Raw genomic sequence first — 11,950 nt, forward strand, 5'->3', positions numbered from 1 at the left:
CACACTCTTCATCGAGGTAACATAAACGGGCACACGTTTATGCCGTAGATCGCATCGCTTCTTCAATAAATGCCATATTGGTGAAGATCTTGGTAACATTGCACAAGTTGCAATACGCAAATGTGACCTCCTTTGTGCCTCTTCAAACCATGTAATTGTTTGAGCGCATGGAAGTTGGCACACATTTAATTATCTTCGATCATAACTTGTGTCTTCACATTTGTTCACTCCAAGACTTCATCAACAAAGTGCAATCGCGATCTACTTTGGCTTCTTTCTTTCATATTTGGCTTCACAATCCTTCATGCATGAAAGTTCACAAATACACATGTATTAGTGTTAAAATCTGGTAAAAGTAATGCTCATCTAAGAAAAGAATACTTCATATTACTAATACACAAGCACTTATCAAACTCCCTACACTTAAGCTTTATCTTGTCCTCAAGCAAAAATAAAACAGTAAAGCATAGAAGAAGGAAATATTGAAAGTGCTGGGCCTTAGGTTCACCAAATCATGCAATGGAAGAATTCTACAAGTAAGGGAAATTTCAACACTACATACGAAAAATCATTGTTCTAGCTAAAAACTCGAATAAAAAAGGATAGCAAACCTAAAATCATGTAAGTGTGTGAACTCACTCAAATCAAACCAAAGTATATTCCTCAAAGTTCTAAGTGTAAGGGACTTATTTATATATAAAGACAAAGTAAAGAGTTGGTAGCTCTTTCTACTGTGGTAGTTGGTCTCACTTATCCCATGAGATAGCTCTTTCTCTAATTAGGGCATAACTAGTATCAGACTTGTGAGAGTAGCTTCATACTTCATAGGTGGTAGCTCTTTCCACCCCAAATGCACAACTAAAACAAGTATAATTTTTTTTTTAGCAAAAAGAACACAAGAAACAAAACTAATTAGTCCCGTAAACATCGAACTTGAGTTTCCAAAAGAATTTAATGAGCGAGTAGTGCAACAAGTGTCAATCGGGCAAAAAAATCTTAAAAAAATCTAAGTAAAAACTAGAGCATGAAAACATTCAATAATGAAAATTCTCCTAAACTCAAGAATACAATCATTGCAACTAAGGTGAATCGCCATTGGCTACGCGAGCATGCACAATTAAAGCATAAGTATAGAACATGTGTAATGTGAACTCCCCCCACACTTAAGATGTATATTGCCCTCAATGTACACATGTAAGTACAATAAAAGATGTAACAATCAAAATATATGTGGTAGTGGGCAATTTAAAAAATACTCCCCTAAACTCCTAGTGGTGCACTTGATGGAGCAAAATTCCTTGGGAGTGGAGCTCCAATGAGTTGTGAAGCACACATGGCCAAGTGTAAAAACACATTGGTCGTGCCTATGACTAGTTCTCAATTTCCATACAGACAAGACCATCTACACGCATATACAAGGGGGATTCAGTTAAGCTCAACAAAAATAAAATAAACTATAGTATATAAAAGATAGAGCAATGAAATACAACTCGAGATAAAAATATAAACACAGAAGGAAGATCCTTTATGAGTATACAAGTCCAAAAGATAATGTAGAAATAAAATACGAGAAACAAAGGAAAAGAAAGCTAAAGACACCTCAAGCGTCGGTGTCATTGGTGGTCGGCTCTGTAGCTGCTGCTAAGTCAAATGGTGTTGGTGGATCTAGTAATGGTAATGCTGGCGGAGCCGGAAGGGTCCGGGGTCTCATGATGACTAGTGAGGCAGCATCCTGCTCAAGTAGCTGCTACAGAATATCAAGACGCGCCATCACGTCTATGTGTTGCACAGCCTATATTGCTCAGACCTCAGTAATCTCGGTCTGTAACATCCTTATAGCACTCTCAAGCCTCTCAAAGTGATCATATGCTCGAGATGGGGAGAACATGCTCACTTGGGGTGACTCCTGTGCTACTGGTGGTGCATCGGTCTCCATCGGCTTTGGCTGCGGCTCAGGAGCATGCTAAAAACCCTCTGCTATAACTCCTTTACCTATCTCTGCATCAGGTATAATTAGTACATGCACTCCCGGCCCATACCTGCGCAGCATCCCCATCTATCTAATCATCTCTATACTTAGGGGAACAAGTATGATTGACTTCTCAGCCCCTCTAATTATGTCCCGTAAACCCATTTCGATGATAAGCCTAGCGATGTATTAGCTGGAGAAGAGGACACCGATCTTGGTAGACTGACCCTGATACCTCAGGTAATTTGCTAGTATGTGGCTAAGGTGAAAAGGCTGGTACTGTACCATGGAATATAAGTAAAGAACCTCCTGTCGGCTCAGGATATTAGTACTATCACCACGACCATTAACTGATCCGCTCAGGATGGCATGCATGTTTCAATAGCTCGGCCGAGACAAACAAGTCGCCTTTGACACCCCGGCTCATACTGACCACGGCCGCATAATGCTCGATATGCACGCTGAGGAGTCAAGCTACCCGGATAATCTGTTTGGAGCTGCTCGCACTCCTCGGTAGCTGTGAATTCCTCATCGTATAACCCCAAATGAATCGAGAATTGTCTGATGCTCATACTATAATGATGCCCGAAGACTCTGAAGTGTATGGCATTACCAGTAACAAAACTGGAGTATGATCTATCAAACTCAAACGATGCCAGTACTTAAAGTGTCAGCATCTGGATGACAGGGTCACGAATAGTCAGCAGTCGACGCCAACTGCACAAGGCCAACATTTCCTTAATCTCATTTGCGATATCGTAAGCTAATTGTATCTTGTGCATAGCGCTCAAATCAAGGAACTGCGTCTGACCAAAGTTATTCTTGGAAAGACGCTCAAACCGAGCTCGGTGCTCGGGTATAGTAAACTCTATATGCTCGGATTCTGGAGAGTGCTCTCAAGGACGCTTGCCACCTGGTGTCTTTATCTTAGGGACCATGGCTGCAAGATTTGAAAGGAAATTGATCAATCCTAGACACATATCCATACTGCAGGAATCCACACGGTCGTGTGGAAATTCCACACGCCCGTGTGGATCCACGGGGCGTGAAAACCGCATGGCCACTATACTAAAAATCCAAAAATACACCAAAAACCCATTTCTAAACTAATTCTAAACATGCATTAACCATTTTAGCATAGAAACGAACCACATTCTCCATTTTAATCAAATAAAATCAATTAATGGTGAAGAAAAGAGAGAATAAGGGTTTACCAACGAGATGAATGAGAAAAACTTGAAATCGGCCAGAAAACTCGAGTAAAATCTCTCTAAATCAGTGGTGTAAGGTCAAGGAGAGTGAATGAGTGTGTCCTCTGAGCATTTAGAAGTGTGAAAATGAGAAAGGCCAAATAGTTTTATAAAGGAAATCACGGCTTGTTAAATTCTGTACATTCACACGGGCGTGTGGAAATTACCCACGCCTGTGTGACTCTACAGGAGAGCTTCACAAGGGTAGACACACACCCCTGTGTGCTCTCAAGATAGCACACTATCTTTGAATGCATCCACACGGGCATGAGGAAATTCCCCACGCTCGTGTGCTCGACCAACAGGGGTACCCCTACACCCCTGTGGCATCTCTGTCCAATCGAGAAATTTTCTAAGTGTTCCACACACCCTTGTGGAAATTCCACACGGGCGTGTGCATCTTCACAGGGGCACTCACACGCCACTGTGTCCTCTCGAGATGGAGGAGAACTTTCTGCAGAGATCCAAACGGGCGTGTCATAGGGTCAGACACAAGGGCAGACGCCCACCCTTGTCTCTTCTCAGGATAAATCTCTAAGTCTCTACAGAGAAACACACACCCGTGTGGAATTAACACACGGCCATGTGACTGTGAGAAGGTCATTCACATGGACAAACACACGCCCATGTGTCCTCTCGGAATGAGCTCTGAATGAAAACACACACCCATGTGGAAATTACACTATCGTGTGCCTTCTCTGGTTAACTTAGAAAAATCTGCAGGCTCTGTAGAAAATTCCTGAACATGTATACACACTCAGAGGCTACTTCAACAATGCAAAATGGACGAGAGAATCATGAAACACATGCTCAAACGACCAAGATACTCCGCCACACACATTTATGTACACGATAACACCAAATAATCCACGAGAAAATCACAATAATAGCATGTAAACATCAAGACACCAACACTGAAGCCTTATGCATGAAAAAACTAAACTACCAACTAGAAAAATAGTAAAGACTTGGGTTTCCTCCAAAGAAGCACTAGTTTAATGTCACTTATCTTGACATACCTCTTCTTACCTCATGGGGGCTCATAAATGAAGGTTTTCCTCTTACCCATAACTTGAAAGCACGATGAATATAGTCTTTTGAAGGTAGAGGGAGGGTTATCGAGCTTGTTACCACATGAGGGTTCGTTACCCTCACTCCATTCTTGAACATCCCCAACAACCTTTGGGCATTTCTTGTGCTGTCTCCTCACTCGCTTCATCTTCTGGAGCATCTTCTTCACGATCCCCAGAGTAGATGGTACCTTCTCCTCTAGACCTAGTATCAACACTTCTTCGTTCTCCACCTCTTGGTCTAGTAACCCCTGGTACGGGTCCGGATTCATCATTTTCTGCACATATTGATCAATTAGTTCATCGGTAGTGTCGAGAAAATAAAGAGTATCATCAAAGTCAAGAGAATGTCGCATGGCTTCGGCGAAGCGGTATGTAAGCTTGTCATCACTAACCTTCAGTATCAACTCCCCACCGTCCATGTTGATAAGTGCTTTGGAAGTGAGCAAGAATGGCCTCCCAAGTATCAAAGGAACACCTGCATCCTCATCGACATCCAACACTATGAAGTCTACAAGAAATATGTACTTGTCCACCTTGACAAGCACGTCTTCAATGATGCCCTCAGATGTCTCACCGTTCGGTCCACCAATTGTAATGTCATCCAAGTGGGCTTAGGCTCCCCTAAGCCTAGATTATGAAAAAATGAGTATGGCATGACGTTGATACTAGCCCCCAAATCCGCCAATGCCATCTCTTCACCCATATTACCAATGTTGCATGGAATAACAAAGCTTCCGGGGTCTTTCTTCTTTATTGGCATATTCTTTTGCAACACCGCCGAACCAGAGGCATCTAAAACTCACCGATGCACTCTCCTCCAACTTCCTTTTGTTGGTCAAAAGTTCCTTCAAAAACTTTGCATACCTAGGCATTTGAGACAATGCCTCCACAAAGGGAATGTTGATGTGCAATTGCTTGAATAGACCCAAGAACTTATTGTATTGCTCATCATTTTGGTCGTTCTTGAACCTTGAAGAGTAAGGGATTCTTGGCTTATAAGGTGGGGGTGCCACCTTCTTCTCTTTGTTGGTTCTATCCTCAACATCCACGACCTTGGGTGCTTCTACATTGGTCTTCTCACTTAGAGCTCTACCTTCAGTCTCATGACCACTTCTCAAAGTGATCGCCTTCCCATGCTCTCCCGGGTTAGTTTCGGTGTTGTTAGGTAAACTCTGTTGAGGTTTCTCCGATAGAGACTTTGCGATTTGCCCCACTTGATTCTCTAGATTGTGTAATGTACCAGTGTGGTTGTGAAGTGTAGCTTTGACCGACTGAAATCGTGTATCCGATGATTGAACAAATTTTTTCGAAGCTTTCTCTATATCAGTCATTCGGGTCTCCAAGCCTGAAAATTGATTCTCCATTTTCGGGGATTGTTGTTGTTGAAAACCCGGTGGTGCAATGGCCTTTTGCTGCCCTTGGTTATTCTATGAGAAATTGGGGTGGTTTCTCCACCCTTGGTTGTAGGTGTTGCTATAAGGATTGCCATGTACTCTTCCCGAATTGCCCATAAAATCTACTTGTTCAGTTGGGGCTGAAGTAGCAATTGAAATCGGACAATTAGATGGCATATGTGAACCCCCATAACCATCATACCTTGTGATAGCTGCTACCCTCGGTGAAGTCAATATATCCAATTTCTAGCTCAATGCCTATACTTGGGCTGCCAAAGATGTAACATCATCAATTTCATGGAGTCCGGCCACTTTCTTCTTTTCTCTTGCATTCCCTATAAGTGCTTGCGTGTTAAGAATGTGAAGTGTTATTTCCTTATGATTAGCATTACTTTTATCAGGTTTAAGCACTAATACATGTTTATTTGTGTTCTTTTGCACATTTAGGGTTGTGAAGCTGAGTATTAAGAAAAAAAACCAAAAGTAGATCGTGAACGCACTATTTGGTGGAATCTTGGAAGGAACAAAGGAGAAGACACAAGTGTGGATCTAAGATATGTGAATGTGTGCCAACCTCCATGTAGTCAAGGCATTGCAATGAGTTGGACGCGTACGAAGGTAGTCACGTTTGTGTATCTTGACTTGTGCATTGATAACAAGATCTTCACCAATGAGGACTTTGATTGAATAAGAGTTGTGATCTACAGCATAAACATGTGCCCGTTTATGTTACCTTGATGAAAAGTGTGGAATTGAGAGTGTTTTGGCGGAGCATTGCAGCAGTATTGTAGCAAATCACACCAGCAATATACTATAGCAGTTATTGTTCACAGCCGGCCGAAAATCAGGTTTCCACAGAATCTACACGGGCGTGTGGAAACTCCCCACATGCATGTGGAAATGCCACATGCCCATGTGAAAAATCCACAGGGGCGTGTGGATGGCCGATTCCAGCCCTATTTAAGCTGTGATTCAACCCAATTTTAGGAGAATCATTTCACCCTTCTCTCCAACTTTTCTCTATCTTTTGGGAGGCCGTCGGCTATAGTTTTGAGAGGCTTTTGGCAAGCCTTTGGAGTGGTTCTATAGATTTAACACCGCGCCCGCTTGAAGAAGGTTATTGGGGGAGCTTTTGTCGGCATCGATCCAGCGAGGTGTGCCCTAGGTAGGACAAGGTGACCTTTGGAGAAGACAAGGCTACTCCACAAGACCATCGACAAGAATACCGAGGGAGTTTTCCTATGGATTACTTGTTTTTACTTTTGCTTTCATTATTGATTATATCTTGCTCCATGGAGAGCTAAACCCCCTAGTGGGTACTTGGATTTCTGAACCCTAGGATGTATTTATTTCATTAACCTTTTATTATGTTTTCTTTAATTGATGTCTTTAATTGAGTTCCAATCTTGAATGCCTGTTGAATGATTTCTCCTTTAGAGTGACACTAGGGTTGAGAGTTCTTCTTGGCAACCTTTGTAGATGAGTGACACACCATGAGGGTTAGACAATACTAGATTGGAGAGGATTGAGAGGGTAAGTCGAGAGGTAGTTGAGCATCCCCTTTCCCCTTCAGAGTGATTTATCCTACCTCTATTTCCTAGAGTTCTTGGTGGTCATAATAGAGTGAAGTACTAAAGAATGAACTCCATCGGGGGCTTGTTGCGCGAGGAACAGAGTGAAGCATTGAAGTAACTTTAGTATCTGGTGCTTGGTTGTGACTAGGGGTCTTTCTCTTGGACCAAAGGGTTAGATCTACACATAGGAATAGGGTTTATCACTTGGAATCCCTAGAACTTCTTTCAATTTTACATAGTGTGAGGTGTTGAGACTGAGTGATTTCTCCACTGGGACATAGTGTAGAGTTAGTCATGGTTGACCTCAGGTTTGGGACCGTGTGCTTTAGGATTTTCAAGACTCATTAAGCATTAGTTAGGAAGTATAATAGTCGGTATTACACTTGAAACATTAGTCCTACTCCCTGTAGATACAATACCCCACTAAATTGGGATTTATTACTTTGACAAACCCTTGCACTTGCGGGTCACACGAAAGGGGCGTTGTCAATTCCATTGGTTGCTATTCGTGGTTATTTCTTATACAAATTATCGGGCTTCTTCAGGGGTGTTGTTCCCCATTGTACCTTCCGCGGTGGCATCTAGAAATTGTCTTGTACTTGGATTCAACCCATTGTAAAAAGTCTGAATGATCATCCATTCGGGGAACCAGTGTTGTGGACACTTCCGCAAGAAGTCCTTGAATCACTCCCAAGTCTGAAACAAGGATTTAAGCTCCATCTGAAGAAATGAAGATATCTCATTGTGAAGCTTTGCTGACTTTCCCTGATGAAAGTACCTTGCAAGGAAGGCTTCGACCATTTCGTTCCATGTTGTGATGGAAGCTCTTGGCAATGAATGGAGCCATTATTTGGCTCTTCCTATTAGAGAAAATGGTAAAGCCCTCAATCTTATAGCATCATCGATAACACCGTTGTTCTTCAGCATGTCACAAACCTTTTAGAAGTTTTCAATGTTATTGTTTGGATCCTCATTGGCCAAACCATTGAACTGCGCTGACTGCTGTATCATTTGGATGAATGCTGGCTTTAGCTCAAAATTTGGGGCTATAACCGGGGGCCGCACGATACTCGACTGCGTGTCTATAATTGAGGATCTGGTATAGTCTAAAAGTGTTCTATGTTGTTCATTCTACTCTGCTATATTTTTTGACCCTTCATCTTCTACTTCAGCTAGATTTGACGGTTCTTGCACAGGTCTTTACCCCTTCTTTTGAGTGTACGCTCAAGTTCAAGATCTCCTTCAACAATTGTTGAAGGGTTCCTTCAGGTCATAAGTTGGAGCTGTACCAAAAGAAAGAAAACAAATTAGAACGATGATAGAATAAGAAAAGATGAAATAGAATGAATGGTAAATAGCTAAAATAGTAAAGTGCAAAGTGTTTCCAAAATGTCTATTCCCTGGCAATGGCGCCAAAAACATAACACACCCCTTGCACGTGACCACAAATACACGGGTTTATCGAAGTAATAAATCCCAGGTGGGTGGGGTATCGTATCCACAGGGAATAAGGAATAGAAACACCAAGATTGTTTCTTAACTAAGCGGAGATGAAATAATGATGGTGTGGATAAAGATCGATGCAAACGAACTAAAGAAAATAAGAATGAGAGGTACAATAAAATGAGAGGATAGGTAATTAATAAAAGTGGGGTACTCGGATATTGTTCCTGCTAGGATTATTGTTTCAAGTGCAAAACCAACTATTATGCTTCATAACTAATGCTTAGTGAGTCGTGGACATCCTTAAATACACGGTCCCAAACCTAAGGTCAACCATGACTAACTCTACACTATGCCCCGGCCGAGAAATCAAGCAGTCTCAACACCTCATACGTTGTAATGTTGCAAGAAGCTCTAGGGGTTCCAAGTTATAAATCCTATTCCTATATGTAGATCTAACCCTTTGGTCCAAGCAAAAGACCCTTAGTCACAATTTAGCCCCAGGTGTTAAAGTTACTTCAACACTTCACTCTGATGCTTACGCAACTAAACCCCAGCAGAGTTCATTCCTTAACCCTTCACTCTATTCTAATCGCAAAGAACTCTTGGAATGTGGAGATAGGATAAATCACACTGGAGGAGAAAGGGGACGGTCCGCTACCTCTCGACTCACCCTCTCGACCCTCTCCAATCTTGCTTTGTCTAACTCTCATGGTGTGTCACTCACTCACAAAGATTACCAAGATGGACTCTCAACCCTAGTGTCACTCTAAGGGAGAAATCATTCAATAAGCATTCAATATTGGAATTCAATTAAAGACGTCAGTTAAGGAAAACATAATAAAAATTTAATGAAAAAAAATACATCCTAGGGTTCACAAATCCAAGTACCCACTAGGGGGTTTTAGCTCTCCATGGAGCAAGAGACAATCAATAATGAAATCGAAAGTAAAAACATGTAATTCATAGGAAAACCCCCTCGGTATTCGTATCGATAGTCTTGTGGAGTAGCCTCGTCCTCTCCAAAGGTCCCCTTGTCAATCCTAAGGCACAGTTCAACGGATTGGTGCCGACAAAAGCTCCACCAATAACTATCTTTCAAGGGAAACACGGTGTCAAAGCCGTAGAACCACTACAAAGGACTTGTCAAAGCCTCTCTAAACTCTATTCGCCGGCCTCCCAAAAATTGGGGAAAAGATAGAAAGGATGAAAGATTGATTCCCAAATTGGTACAAGTCACGGCTTTATATAGGGCTGGAATCGGGCATCCACACGGGCATGTGGAATTTCCACATGCCCATGTGGATTTCTAGAAATTTAATTTTTTGTGGGCTGTGAATAGTTACTTCTACGATAAATTGCTACAGTGATCGCAAAGAACTCTTGGAATGTGGAGGTAGGATAAATCACATATAAAGGGAAAGGGGACGTCCTACTACTTCTTGACTCACCCTCTCGACCCTCTCCAACCTTGCTTTGTCTAACCCTCATGGTGTGTCACTCATCCACAAAAATTACCAATATAGATTCTCAACCCTAGTGTCACTCTGATGGAAAATCAATAAAATAAACATTCAAGGTTGGAACTCAATTAAATCATATATTAAAGAAACAAAACAAGAGTCAATGAAACAAAATCATCATAGGGTTTACAAGTCCTAGCACAAACTAGGAGTTTAGCTCTCCATGGAGCAAGATACAATCAACAATAAAATCAAAAGTAAAAGCATGCTATCCTTAAATAAAACCCCTTTGTAGTCTGTATTGATGGTCTTGTGGAGTTGCTTCATCTTCTCTAAGGGTTCCCTCGTCAAGCCTAGGGCACACCTCGCCGAATTGATGCCGACGAAAGCTCCCCTAATAACTATCTTCTGAAGGAATGTGATGTCAAAGGTCGTAGAACCACTCCAAAGACCTAGTAAAAGTCTCTCCAAACTGTAGCCGCAAACGCCTCCAAAGATGGAGAAACGATGGGAAAAAGATAGAAGATATTCCCTTAAAACGTCTGAAATCGCAATTTTTTTTGGGGCTTGAATTGGGCATCCTCATGGGCGTGTGGAATTTCCACACACCCGTGTGAATTTGCAGAATTAAGTTTCCTGCAAGCTGTAAATAGTAACTGCTACAGTGATTTACTACAGTAACCTGCTGCAGTACTTCGCCAAAAGACTCCCGAATCCACACTTTTCATTGAGGCCACATGAATGGGCACACATCCATGCGGTAGATCGCGTTGTATCATCAATGAAATTACATTAACGAAGATATTCCTAGTATTGCACAAGTCAGAACACATGATTGTGAATGCCTTTGTGTCCCTCCAAAATTTGTGTATTCTCTTGAGTACAATAAAGGTCGGCAGACACCCAAATAACTTTGAACACAACTTGTGCCTTCATGTTTGTTCACTTAAAGACTTCATTAACAAATTGAATCCACAATCTACTTTTGGTTCCTTTCTTCCATACTTGTCTCCACAACCCTAAATGCACGAAAGAACATGTATACACACGAATACGTGATAAAATCTGAGAAAAGTAATGCTCAATGTAAGAAAAGAATACTTCGTATTACTTATACACAAGCACTTATCACTCTTTCAATCTCTTCCTTGATACCTTGCTCTTCTTCACACCTTAGCTGATAGTCCTCACCTCTTTTCCACCAGAAATTAGGTCAAAAATCAGATCCCACAATAACCTTTAGCTCTTGAGTTACAGAGTGATAAACACCTAAATGTACGCATTTTATAGATATATCTTTTGCAATATTCATGTATTCTTTGATGAATCGATGCCTTTTTATGGTTTAATTAGTTTCATTCATGTTACATGCATCAAAAAAGCCTAGGTGATCCCAAGAATGCATTCGTGAAGAAATCTACACCAAAAATGACGTTTTAAAGCCAGATACCATAGCGACACTATAGCACAATACGATGAAGAATTTACGAAGTCTTGAATTTTGTTAACTGGCAACCTAACGGCCTTGAAGATGACCGTAAGCTGGATGTTGAATCCGAAGTTTACTGCAGCAGCTTCTGTAGCGTTTTACTGTAACGCTTTATGGAAATTTTAGCAGCAATCTCGAGGGTTTGACGGGCTTCTTCACAACCGTGAACCAGGCCATTAGCACTTTAAAATATGGGTTGGGGCATTATTGAAGGGGTCTTTGGCCACCCTTTATCAACCATCGTCTTCTAGTTCTTCAAGGCGATTGAGAAGGCATATCTGAGGAGCAAGATCAA

General features: G+C 41.6%; 1 non-coding gene across 1 annotated transcript; it reads left to right on the forward strand.

Annotated features, from left to right (window-relative positions):
• The first annotated feature begins 7,906 nt into the window (after window positions 1-7,906).
• On the forward strand, window positions 7,907-8,013 carry LOC120268778. The gene has a single exon (XR_005539020.1). It is a non-coding gene; the product is annotated as a small nucleolar RNA R71 (small nucleolar RNA).
• Window positions 8,014-11,950: the final 3,937 nt, after the last annotated feature.

Source organism: Dioscorea cayenensis, chromosome 1, assembly GCF_009730915.1.
Source record: "Dioscorea cayenensis subsp. rotundata cultivar TDr96_F1 chromosome 1, TDr96_F1_v2_PseudoChromosome.rev07_lg8_w22 25.fasta, whole genome shotgun sequence".
Classification (NCBI taxonomy): Eukaryota; Viridiplantae; Streptophyta; class Magnoliopsida; order Dioscoreales; family Dioscoreaceae; genus Dioscorea; species Dioscorea cayenensis.